Below are 14,129 nucleotides of genomic sequence, written 5' to 3' on the forward strand. Positions count from 1 at the left end.
CTCTATCAGCTATACTCCCTAGCATATATTTCTTGTTAATCATAAGCATCATTGATGCTACTTCCTGGTGCCTGCTAGTCTACGAATGTTAATATGATGACAAAAATACTCTCTGTGAAAGGCAAAGCTCTTTTGCCTAATTTCACATATTCCACCATGAGGTGTAGGTTTCTTCTATTGCACAAAGGAGCATCAGAGATTGTTTACTTTTAAGCCGGTAGGACATTCATCAGTTTTCTTTCATGATGATGTATGTGATGTTGACCTCTAGGTTATGGGTTTGAACCAAAACAGAGTATATTAAAAAGGGGTCTGTCTTTGTGCCACTTGATTGCATTAGGTTTCTTCCCAATGATCTGTAGCACTGTTTTAATTGTCTTAAATAATTAGACTAATTAAATAATTAGTCATGAGTTCTTTACATCTCTCCAGAACATCTTCTTGGAGAAAGGAGTGTGTGAGCATCACTGCAACGTGCTTTTTCTAATATTGTAAAAATTACCTTTTTCCCCCTCTTTTTATCATTACATAGGGAAATGTGGAAAATATTTGACAGTTGAATACTGTTTCCAACAGAAGTTCTGAAGAGTAAATTGAGGTTTGGAACATGTCTTCCAAAAGGGAGAATAAGTTTATTCTCTGCTAAGGTGGCAGGTGTGCAAATAGTTCTCTCTCAAATTAGACAACTTTTAAGACTATAAATTCTGAGGTGGAGCTGATCTACATTGGTAGAGGAAGTTACCTACTGGGAGTCCCCACTCCAATGAAAACTATTCCCTTTCTCTCCCCCCCTTGCCCCCTCCCCCCGCCTGTCTCTCACACCCTGTAATGAATTAAGGTTAGTGTAACCTCTGCATGAGAGGCATTGTGGATAGAGAGCTGGGCTTGAAAGCAAGAAGACCTAGGTTCCAGTCCTATTGCTGACAAATGCTGGCTGTGGGATCCTGGCCAAGTCCCTTAAACTCTTAACGTTTGAGGTAACTGCCTAAGAGAGTTGCAGAGGAAGTATTGATCTGCATTGAAACAGGGAGTTTTCTCATCCAGAAGTTCTATCAATGGAATCACAGGTAGAGTCCTCATCCCTATACCTTGGCGGTTGTTGTTGTTTGTTGTTGTTGTTGTTGTTGTGTTTGTCCTTCATTTTCCAAGAGGACCATGACATCAGGGAAATGATGACGTGACTTGCAGTTGACTTTGATTTGAGGGAGGGAGGGCTGTGCAAGGTCACCAGCCTCACTTTCTCCTCCAGAGCCATCTGGGTCTAGTGACCTGATATTCACCAGGACTACTGGAGATGGCCCAGGATGCACTGGGAGACCCTGGCCCTTTCCAGCTAAGGTCTTTTCAGGTTCTCAAATATATAACAGATAATAAGCATCTGTGCCATCCCTTATGGGGGAAATTTAATGGCATGTGGTGTTCTACTGGGAATAAAGGGAAACTAACTTACTCTTGCTTCTGAACAAAACTGCCTTTGAACCCAGTCTTCCAGAGATAGAAGCTGACAGAACCATTGTGTCTTGTCTGTGGGTATCTAGTCCGCATGTTGTGTATCTTACATGTAGACGTTAACATTGATCCTTTGAATGCTTTCTCTGGCATGGAGGGGTGTGTGTGTGTGTGTGTGTGTGTGTGTGTGATTCGTAACTCTGCCAATGCAGAGCTCAGTCTTTATGAGCCTCAGGGGATGGTTTACCAGGAAATGTTGGGGTTAACCTTTTAGTTGAGCAGCTAGGCGGTGCAATGGTTAGAGCATTGGGCTTAGAATCAGAAAGACTCATCTTCCTGAGTTCAAATCTAGCCTCAGAAACGTACTAGCTGTGTGACCCTGGGCAAGTCACTTAACCCTGTTTGCCTCAGTTTCCTCATCCATAAAATGAGCTGGAGAAGAAAATGGCAAACCACTCCACGATCTTTGCCAAGAAAATGGGGTCATGAAGAGTCAGACACAACAGAAATGACTGAACAGCAATGACTTTTTGATGTTACGCCTCTCCTAACTTTGCTATATTGATTTGTTCTTGGACAGAATCTATCTTCAAGCCTGTATGTCCATCCTTTCTATCTGAGTAGGGCCTTGCAGATGTCACGTGGCAGGTAGGTGGTAAAATGGATAGAGTGTTGGGCCTGGGATCAAGAAGACCTGAGTTCAAATTTGGCCTCAGACACTTACTAGCTGTGTGGCCCTGGGCAAGTCACTTAACACTCTGGCTGGCTCAGTTTCCTCAACGCAATGAAGACAATGTTCACATCTATCACTCAGGGTTATGAGGGTCAAATGAGATCCTATTTATAAAGTGTTTAGCATAGTGCCTAGCACATAGTAGGTGCTTAATAAATGTTTGTTCCCTTCCTTCTGCCCTCCCTTCCACCCCCACCTCTTTATGTTCTACTGACTTAACCATGAAGGACTAGGACTTATCTCCACATTGTGATGAGGCCCTGGCATAGGACTTCAGTGGAGGCAATGTGGTATAGTGGCTGGAGGACTCGGGGAGATGAAGACCTGGGTTCAAATCCTTCTTTAGACACTAGCTCTGTGACTGGGCAAGTCGCTTAATATCTTAGGTTCTTAGATGCCCTGTATGTAAGATGAGGAAGATGAATTTTATTGTGTCTAAGGTCCTTCTAAATACATGATCTTGGAGGTACCTGTTTGGAGGTGGAGACACATATATACATATTTATAATTAACTAATCCATTTCCTATTTTAAGTAAATGAGAACTTCCCTTGATGCCAGATCTGAGAACAGGGGTTTGTTTTTTAATTAAATAGATCCATCATGCTGTATTTTGTCAGCCCTGAAATACTTCCTGCCAACTCCTTTTTGTTTAAAAAAAATTACCATTGAAAAATCACCCAGACCACAAAGTAAATTAAACCACAGAAGACATTAAATGATACTTTCCCAATTCAACGGTGGGGGAAGAGGGTAAGGGTAAGTCAAACTGAAGTGTAGGGTATCATGTGAACTAAACCAGGAATAACTGAGGAAATGTGGAGATGAGTGTCTAACTGACAAATGAGGAGGGAGAGCAGAAACTTGATTCCTAATATGTGCTTTATATTACTTTAGAAAACACTGAAGAATATGTGTGTTAGGACATGCACCCCGTGCGTAGGGATGATGGCAAATGGAGACTCCATGTATTCCCTCAGCAGGAAAATTCCATCAAGTGAGATGATGAGGAGTCTATCCAAGCAAGCCTACTTCAGGGATCTCCTGCTTTTAAGGGGATGAGTTATCAGAGTGGGAATTTTTTGGTCTCTGCACATTATATCCATCCAAGAAGTAATGAGTACCTCAGTGGATTGCATTTCAATTTCTTTGCCATTTTGAATTTGGAGTGTAGGCCCAGAATTGGGAGAATAAGCAATGGTTCAATAGAACTGACCATGAAAGGTAGCTCCAAACACTTGGACAGCTTTGCCTCCTCCATGTTGCCCAAAAGTAGTTGGAGAGAATTTATTGTTTCTGCTGTTTTTGGAGTACTAGGATATCTCTTCACATCAGTATCTTTTACACTTTCTCTGTGTTTTTTCTGAGCTGCATGTTTTGAATTGCCTGGGAGTCACACAGTGGCCATGAGTATTTCCTGATTAATGCCTGGGAAACATAATTACCTCAATGGCCCATGGCCTGCTGTTTACTTACCTTGCCATAACACATAGTGTTTTTTCCTTTTTCAGAGAAACTGGATTCACAGACGGGGCGGGGCTATTCAGCAGTAGCATCTCAGATGCAACCGCCATCAAATTTGTAGGCTGCCGTCCTGGCACAGTGGATAGAGTGCTGCGTTTGGAGTCAGGAACACCTGAGTTCAAATCTATCCTCAGATACTTACTAGCTGCGTGACCCTGCGCACTTAACCTTGCTTGCCTCAGTTTCCTCATCTGTAAGATGATCTGAAAAAAGAAACAGCAAATCATTCCAGTATTTTTGCTGAGAAAACCCCAAAAGGGTCATGAAGAGTCAGACATGATTGAAAATGACTGAACAACAACATGGAACAAAGTGGCCATGTGAAAATTAAGAAGAGGCTTTTCCAGCCTTGAATCCATAATGCTCCTGATGTTTTAGTTTCTTGTGTACATAGTTAATTGAAAATATATCTTCTCCTACTGCATTATATATTGGCTTGAATCCTAGAAACCTTATTGACTTTCTCTAATGGTCCACACTATATGGAATAAGGTTAAATTCACTAACCCATGACCTTAACTGATTTGATGAGACAATGAGAGCGTATTCATATTGGCTGCATGTTCTTATTTCCTTTTTTAAAAATCACAATAATTTAGTAGTCTTTAAAAATGTTATCTTTCTTCATATCATTTGCTTTTAAATCATCTTCATTTCCAAATATAGTCTTCCCCCATCAATTATCCTGAGAGCCATTCCTTGTAACAATGATTCAAGAAGAGAAAGGCAATCGGACAAAACCAATCAACAGTGAAAAATGAGGGGAACAGACAAATGAGGAATGAGTTGAAAGTCAGTGACTAATCTGTGCTTTATTTCTTTCCAAAACACATATGATATATCTGACAAGAGGTACAGTATTGGACACCTATAGTCCTTCCCTCTTTACGAAGAAGGGATAGAAATAGTGAGGTAGTTCTTGGCTATATGAATGTACATGTTACCTTTTAGAAGTTAAAAAAAATAACAAAAAATTAAGCTGAATTATTCCTAGAGTTATCTTTTTTTTTTTTTGAGACTATGTGTTGCATTGCATCTTCCTATTTCAATCGGGTTGGAAGTGCAGCTATCTCTCACAGGCTCATTGATCAGCATGGAAGCTTTGAACTGCTCTGTTTCTGACCTGGGCTGCTTTGCCCCTCCTTAGGCAGTCTGGTGGCTCCCAGCTCCTGGGGGCTCGTTGTGTTGGTAGCATAGTTAGTGTGGACTCCCAATTGTCTTTAACCTTACTGAAGCTCAGAACTCCTGAGCTAAGGCAATCCACTAGCCTCAGCCTTCCTGGTAGCCTAAAATGAGAGTATTTGTAAAGTTTTCTGCAAATCTTAAAGCACTATATAAATGTTGTGGTTGTTAGCAGCGAACACAGGCATATGACATTAAAAAGGCAAATGAAAAGATAAACTCGTGTGCTGAGAAGGAAAATTGCATGGGGTCAGTCCAGCGTGGGAGAAAAACAGTGCAAATGAATCCTAGCATTTTTATTGCAATGGCAATCTGCCTGTGACATAGAGAAGACAACCACAGCAGTACTGATGTGTAGACAAGGACTGATAATTCACTAATCCATGGTGTCCATTTGCAAATCATCCTCTGCTTTCCTTGTTCTGTGGTCTGCTATCATAATAACTTACATTTATAGAGTTCTTTAAGGCTTACCACTTTCTTCACAGCAACCCTATAGAAAACACAAATATAATTGTCCCCATTTTACGAATGAAAAAACTGAGACTCAGGAAGATTAAGTGACTTGTCCATAGACACACAATGAATTAATCGACTAAATGAGAATTTGAATTTAAGTTTTTGAAGCACAGAGCATTGCACAGCATATGCCATATTGCCTCTATTATCCTTACAATCTTTGCATTCGAGTCTATTTCAACTTGACTTAATGGCAGATCAATGATGACAAATCTATGAAGCAGCTAAGTGCCAGGGGATATAATGCTGGGCATGGAGTCAAGAAGGCCTGAGTTCAAATCCAGCCTAGACACAAGCTGTGTGACTCTTGATGAGTCATTTAACCTTTTTTTGCCTCGGCTTCCTCAGCTGTACATGAGGGTAATAGGAGCACCTACCTCCCTGAGTTGTGAAGCTCAAATGAGATAATATTTGTAAAGCGCTTAGCACAGTGCCTGACACATAGTAGGCACTATATAAATGTAAGCTATTATTATTATGGCAGCCCAGAAAACTACTAATGTGATCTCAGGATGCAACGAGAGGTTTGGTAATAGTCCTACTGTATTCTGTCCTGGGTGGACTATATGTTGAATATTGAGCTCAGTTCTGAGCAACCTGAAGGAAGATATTGACAAGCTGGAGAATTTCCAGGGCAGGTAGGTGGCACAGGGGATAGAGTGCTGGGCCTGGAGTTGGGAAAACTCACCTTCTTGAGTTCAAATCCAGCCTCAGACACTTACTAGCTGTGTGACCCTGGGCAAGTGATTTAACTCTGTTTGCCTCAGTTTCCTCATTTGTCGAATGAGCTGGAGAAGGAAATGGCAAACCACTCTAGTTTCTTTGCCAAGAAAAGCCCAAATGTGGTCACACAGAGTTGGATATGACTGAAAAAAAATAAAGACAAAAAGAATAGCCAGAAGAGAATGACTAGAATAGTGAAGGCTGTCAAGGTTGAAGCAGCTAAAGATGTTGAGGCTGGAACAGAGAATGAGGGGGAGGGGGAATGTTGGTGGGAGGAGGGGCTGCACTGGTGGGGTAGCTATCTTGAAGTGTTTGAAAGAAGGGCCTGGAGACGAGGCCTAACTTGGCCCCAGAGGGCAGAGCTAGAGGAGAAAGACTTCATCTGAGACACAGATTGAAGTTTGATGTAAGGAAAATCTTGCTAACCAGTAGAGCTATCGAATGAGCTGCCTGGGGGCAATGACAGATTCACTCTCATTAGAAGTCTTTAATCAAAGGCTGGAGAGCACTTGTTAGAGTTTTTGTAATGGGGCTTTTGTTTAGCTAGAGGTTAGATTAGGTGGCCTCTGGGGGCCCTCCCAACTCCGAGGTTCTGTGATGCTGGGATCAAAAGCTCAGCCCCAAGCCACGAAGGACCCCCACCTGGCTCTGCAGCCCTTTGCTACTTGTTGGGTTGGGTATGCCACTTGGGGTCAGCAGCTGTCCATTCCTGGGTCTTCTCTCGCACACCAAACTGGGTCGATGACGCATGAAAGGCATTTAATGAAAACAAGGTAAACTGAGGGCTGTGGGTTAACCCGCCACTCTAACCTCCTGCCCCTGTAGCCCTGCCCCTCTGTCTTCCAACAGAGCTGATGCTAGCTCTCAATGGACACCTCTGTCTCTGCATTAGAGCAGGGACACCATAAATTCTGTCTTTCGTGGCAAGGCATTGGCGCAGGAACAAGACACATTCGAGAGTATCGTGGCTCCCCTTAGTACGGGGGACTTGGATGATCTCCAGAGCTCAGAATAGAGCTGCTATGTTAATTATTGTCTTTTCCCATCAAATCCCACCTTCTCCAATCTTTGGCTTTTTCTTTCCTGAGACTTTTCCCATTGGGTTACTGAAGTATGTTAAGTATGGTAGTGAAGAGTAGGTAGAAGTCACTGCTAGCTATAGGAAGGTAAAGAAAGGAATTAGCATTTATTTTGGGCTAGGCCTTGTGCTAAGAACTTTACAACTATTACCTCATTTGAGCCTCACAACAACCCTGTGAGATAGGTGCTGTTATCATCTCCATTTGATGATGAAGGAAACTGAGGCAGAGAGATGTTAAGTGACTTGCCCAGGGTCACACAGCTAGGAAGCTTCTGTGGCTGGATTGGAACTCGGGCATTCTTGATTCCAAGGCCAGTCCTCTATGCACTGTACCACTTAGCTACCATTTCTATTTCCACACTTCTATGAATATCAGGAAACTTCATAGAGGAGGCAGTATTTGAGGTGGGCATTTCAAGCCATAAGGGGGAAAACCATGCTTAGTGGTCAACCAACCAGTCCAGCAAGCATTATTAAGCACCTATGACGTATTAAAGCTGGGGCTGCTAGGTGGTGAAGTGGACAGAGCTCTGGGCCTTTAGTAGGGAAGATTCATCTTCCTGAGTTCAAATCAGGCCTCAGACACTCATTGTGTGACCCTAGGCAGGTCACTTAACCCTGGTTGCCTCAGTTTCCTCATCTGTAAAATGAGCTGGAAAAGGAAATGGTAAACTGTTCCAGTGTCTTTACCAAGAAAACCCTAAATGGGGTCAGGAAGAGTCGGACATGACTCAAACAACTGAACAGCAGCCACAAAACACGTGTTAAGGCACCAGGGACAGAAAAAAAACTTACATTTTACTTATGGAGAAGGTGGAGGAGAGGGAAATGCAACATATAAACAAGTAGCAGGTATAACACAAGATGCACTTTTATCTAGCTCATTCAGAACGTAGGTTAAAGGAAAGGGAATAAATAGTGAGAGAGAAGATCACCCAAGTCAGCTGGATGGGGTCTTAGTGACATTTGGCCCTAACCACCTCTCTCTCTGCTCTGGTGTCATTACATTTTTATTTTTAGATTTTGGGTTCCATGGATTTAGAAAAAAAGGAAAAGAAGGGGAAAGGTTTGTTTCTATATCAGGAGTATATGCCCTAAAATCTTGCTATATGTTTGTGATGTTGATTTCAGGTTCTCTAACAAACCGTGTGCAAACTCGACAGCTGTTAAGAGCACATGTTCCCCCGTAAACATGGTAACTCAGAAGCTGCCGTCTCATAGACTCTAACCGGGATTTACAACAACCACGGTGCTCTGTAGACAGCCCTTCTTTCCTACTGATAACAAAGAAAGCAGGGAGAAGCACTAGGTTATCTCTTCTCTGAGTTACTGTCTTTGCTGTTACTCGGGGTCTTCGATGGGAATTTTGTATTTCTAGGGCCTCATAAACAGTGATGGGGCATGTACAAAGGTAAGTAAGGGACGAGTGATTTAGGGGAGCCTTCCAGCCCCTCTCTTTCCCTGACTTTCTTGATGGAACAGGGCTCTAGGGTTGTCTTCCAGGTTCCTATCAGTAAGCTGGGCTTCTTCCCGCACGATGCCTAGCCCCAGCAGGACCCTTTGTAGGACTCGTGTTCATTCCAAGTCCACAGCACACTTCTCTCTCACGTCGCTCTGTCAAGCAGAGCACAACTTATGTAAGGGTGGAGAGCTTCATTGTTGTTCCTGTATCCTCAATCTAGAGCAATGCATTAAATCGAGTATTTATTAAGCACCTTCTATGTGCTTATAGGGACAGTGCTAGGTTAGAGACACAGTGAAAAGAGTGAAACAATCCTCACTCAACAGGAGCTTTTGTGGATGTTCAGTTGTTTTCACTTGTGTTCAACTCTCAGTGACCCCATTTGGGATTCTCTTGGCAGAGATACTGAAGTGGTTTGCCATTTCCTTCTCCAGCTCATTTTACAGATGAGGAAACTGAGGCAAACAGGGTTAAGTGACTTGCCCAGGGTCACACAGCTAGTATGTTTCTGAGGCTAGATTTGAACTCAGGAAGATGAGTCTTCCTGACTCCAAGCCTGGCACTCTATCCGCTGTGCCACCTAGCAGCCATCAACAGGAGCTTAAATGAGGACCTATTAAGTATATTATAATAATAATAATAAAAATAAGGTTAATAGATGGCATTTATATAACACTTTAAGGTTTGCAAAGCACTTTACAAATATTATCTCATTTGATCCTCACAACAGCCATGAGAGGTAGGCGCTATCATTATCCCCTTTTACAGATGAGGAAACTGAGGCAGAGTTAAGGAATTTGCCCAGGACTACACAGCTAGTAAGTGTCTGAGGCTGGATTTGAATTCAGATCTTTCTGACTCTAGGTTGAGTGCTCCTACTATATATAAAAATACCACAACATAAATATAAAGTTATTAAATGTAAATATATGCAAAGATTTAGGTTCAAGGAAGCTTGTGAAGGAGGGTACCTGTGGTTGGGGGATTAGGAAGGGCTTCATGCAGACTTTGGTGCACAAAGAGATGGACTCTGGAGGCAAGAAGGGAGTATATCTCAGATGTGAAGGTACAGAGAGGATTCACTTGGTAGGTGCTTAGTAAAACCTTATTGAGTTGAATTGTGGTCTCCAAATGGGAGTGGAAAATGAGTGAGAGACAGAGAGACAGAGTCAGAGGTTATCTCAGGGTGGGCGCTGGGGCTGGCATCATCCTTACATCTCATTCTTTCTCTTCTCTTTCAGTGTGCTTCCCCATTGGGCTGGTAAGTTGTAGTGGTAAGTGCATTTCTTCTGGAGCCAGAGGTCCTGGGCTCAGATTGTGATTTTGTTAACTTATTACTTGTGAGGCCTTAGATCAGTCACTTTGCTGAGGTTGGTTTAGATGACCTCTCAACTTCCAACTTTAAATGTATGACCTCATAAGTCAATGATCTCTCCTCTCCAAACATGGTCACAGTGTTGTTCCCCACCCCTGCTTGTCCGTAAGGTGTGACGCTTCTAGGGAAGGAGGGGATTTTAAGGAATGAATGGTAGAATGGAGGCAGTGGGGCTGATATTTGGGGGATTTGGGGCTGCTGTTCAGCCTGCCCTTGAATCACACCATGTAGGCGACTATTTTCCCAACGTGGTAAGACTTGGGAAGGACACACAGATGTGGCAGTGGCCTGTGCTTGGAATGAGTCTCCCGAGGGCACCTGGAGTCCTTAATCAGGACATGGCCGAGGTTGGGAATGGATGGCAAGCCTTGTTGTAAGTTGACTGTGTGTCTTGGCAGATTAGAAAGAGCTATGGTGTCAGAGGATGCCTGGGTTCGTATACTGGCTCTGCTCTTTGCTAACCTTTACAAATTTTGTAAATCACTTAACCTCTCTGAGCCTCAGTTTGTCTCTTAAAAATCGGGAGACTACATGGTTTCTGAGGCAGTATGTTAGCACTCAATTTGTAGTTGGTGGACTTAGGTCTTAATGATGGCTCTGCCAGGTATGACCTTAGGCAAGTCACTTATTTCTTGCTTCAGTTTCTCCATCTGTAAACTGGAGTCGGACTAAATGGATTCTGAAGTCTCTTCCAGATCTAAGCCTGTGATCATTCTAAATTTATGATCCTATGCTTTTCTTCCCTAAGGGTGACCTAGCCAGAGGATGGAGGCACCCCTGTTGAACTAATTAACACTGGTGCACAGTACCATGTGGAGATGGGCACTAAACAAAGCCTCCTTAATATTTCTGAATCCCAGATTCATGACTTGTGTACAGATGGAGTCCTTTGGGGGCAGGAGTAGAAATTGAAAGCTCCTGGAGTTGACCTCAGAAGAAGGGCAGGGCCTGATGGAACATGGGTAAACTGAGTCACCAACAGATTAAAGGCACCCATAGGGATGGGAACTGGGAAACACAGTGAGTCTTTTGTTGTTTGTTTGTACTGTGAAAGTCCTGTGTTGGCCTATTGTTAGTTTCTGGGAATGCCTGATCTTATGTTGACCAAGATAATTAATAATAATAATAATGATGATAATAATAATAATTAACATTTACATAGCTCTGTGCCAGGCACTGTGCTAAGTACTTTACAATTATTATCTCATTTAGTCCTTGTCTGGGAAGTAGGTACCCATTTTACTGAGGAATGAATGAGGAAACTCATTTATTCCCAAGAGGGGAAAATTTATAAATTATAAGTTATATAATCTATAAATCATGTTATAAATGATAAATAAATTATAATAACTAAACTATAAAATAAGTATATATAGACAGTGTATTAGAATATATAATATAAATATAAAATATAAAAAATATAAAATAAGTAAACTATAAAACTATTAACTATAAATCTGAGAGTTAACTGTAGGTCTGGGAGACATTGCACCATTTAACAGTAATGCTGTTTCTCCAATAACTTTTGCCTTATTGTCCTAGAGGAGTCTCTTCACCCTGAAAAGCCAAGATTTTATTCATCTTAGCCATAGGACTTTAGGAAATCAGTGTCATTCATTCAAAATCAAACCAACCGAAGCCAAGCCAAAACCAAACCAAACCAAAACAAAACCCCTAAGACCTCTTTGAATGCTTCAGTACCTGCACAGAATCTAATTTGAGGGTTTTTGTTCTGAGAGAGGCCTGGAGGGGGAGGAAGCACCGGGGTGTAAGCAAGGTAAAAGAACCGGAGTGATTGATGTCTATGGAAAGTTCTGTCAGACTTGTCCTCGGTGTTGTTTGTCCAGAGATGCTCATATGACAAAAGAAGTGTCAGCACCTGTGTGAAGTCTCATTCTTCAGACTCTCCTCTATGCCAGAAGAGGAGGCCTCAGTGAAATGCTTGTCATGTTTAATTGGAAAAATCATTGTGCACAATGAAGGAGGCCTGACAAGTCCATATTAAGGGTCTGAATTAAGTTTGTTTGGCAAGGTTGATTTAGGCCCTGAAAGTGACTGGCTTTTGGTTTCTCCCAATTAAGCAGGCTGCTATTGGGAAAAGAAATGACTTATCTTTTCAATGACATATGATGGCATCAAGAACCGTCTTCTTGCTTTTCTTCTTGCCCCAGTCTCCTTCCTAGTTCTTTGCTTTTTTTTTGAGAGATTTTTTTCTCTTATTTTATTTTTTCTCAATTACATGTAAAAAAATTAAAATTTTTTTAAAAAATTTGAGCTCTAAATTCTCTCTCTCCCTCTCCTTCCCCCTCCTTGAGAAAGCAAGCAATTTAATATAGATTATATATGTGCAGTCATGCAAAACATATTTCCATATTAGCCATGTTCCAAAAGAAAACATAGACTGAAAAAACCCAAGAAAAATAAAAAAGTAAAAAAGTATGCTTCGATCTACATTCAGACTCCACCAGTTCTTTCTCTGGAGGTGGATAGCATTTTTCATTATCAGTCCTTCAGAACTGTCTTGGACCATTGTATTGCTGAGAATAGCTAAGTCATTCACGATTGATAATCTTACAATACTACTGCTACTGTGTTCAATGTTCTCCTGCTCCTGCTCACTTCACTTTGCATCAGTTTATATAATTCTTCCCAGGTTTTTCTGAAATCACCCTTGTCATTTTTAATATTCCACCACAATTATATACCACAACTTGTTCAGCCATTCCCCAATTGATGGGCATCCCCTTGATTTCCAATTCTTTGCCATCACAAAAAGGGCTGCTGTAAATATTTTTATATATAGGTCTTTTCCCTTTTTCTTTGATCTCTTTGGGACACAGACCTAGTAGTGGTATTGCTGAGTCTAAGGGTATGTACAGTTTTATAGCCCTTTGGGCATAATTCCAAATTGCTCTCCAGAATGGTTAAACCAGTTCACAACTCTGCCAACCATTGGTGTCCCAAGTTTTCCACATCCACCTCTAACATTTGTCATTTTCCTTTTCTGTCATGTTAGTCAATCATATAGGTGTATCTTTGCTCCTTTTTGCATCTTGTCTTTTATTTTTGAGTTTGTGAGATGGTCAGTGATAGCTTTGCTATTTTTATGACCGGGAAGATGATAGATCTTCCTTTTCCTTGAGACAAAAATATAGTGTAGTTCTAGAATACTTATGGAAATTTAAAATGAGCTATAATCTCCCTGAGTATAGCATCTCTTACCTGAGCAAGAGGTTCTGAGAGCATGATAGGAATGAGTCCAATTTAAGTTCTAATTCCTATCACTGATTAGATAGCCTGGTTCTTGGGAGGTAAAAGGGTATATTGGACAGATTGATGGCTATGACCAGAGACTGTCTCCCCCATTTGGAGGAAACAGTTATCTTAGTTCTAGCAGCTGCAACATTGAACATAGGACCCTTTAATTCATGTAATTTTAAGTCAGGCTCCTTGCAGACTTGTCATGTCAAATGCTAGCATTCAAGCCTATCTCTGGCGTCCATTTGGCTGAATCCTTCTTGAATTTTGCCAGGTAGCTCCATTAACTTTCAGATGACTACTTTCTAGAATCATAGAAAATTAGCTGGTATTGGTGCATTTTCCTGCTTTAGACAGATAGGTGGTAGAAGAGATTGCTGGACCCGGAGTCAGGAAGACCTGTGTTCAAATCTAGCCTCAGCCTCTTAGTTGCTGTATGACTCCAAGCAAGTCACTTAACTACTGTCTGCCTCAGTTTCCTCATCTGTAAAATGGGAATAAACAAACAACACTTACCTCCTAGGGTATTTGTGAGAACAAAATGAGATGATGTCTGTAAAGCACTTTGTAAATTTTGGGGGGGGGGGCAGGGCAATTGGGGTTAAGTGACTTGCCCAAGGTCACACAACTATTAAATGTGTCAAGTGTCTGAGGTCGGATTTGAACTCAGGTCCTCCTGACTCCAGGGCCGGTGCTCTACTCACTGTGCCACTGTGTGTGCACTTTGTAAATCTTAAAGTGCTTCGTAAATGTTAGAAAGTTATTATTATTATTAATAAAATCTTGAAGGGCCTGATCTGATTATGAGTTGAAAGGGGCTTGGA

This window comes from Trichosurus vulpecula, chromosome 1 (genome assembly GCF_011100635.1).
Source record: "Trichosurus vulpecula isolate mTriVul1 chromosome 1, mTriVul1.pri, whole genome shotgun sequence".
NCBI classification, from domain to species: Eukaryota; Metazoa; Chordata; class Mammalia; order Diprotodontia; family Phalangeridae; genus Trichosurus; species Trichosurus vulpecula.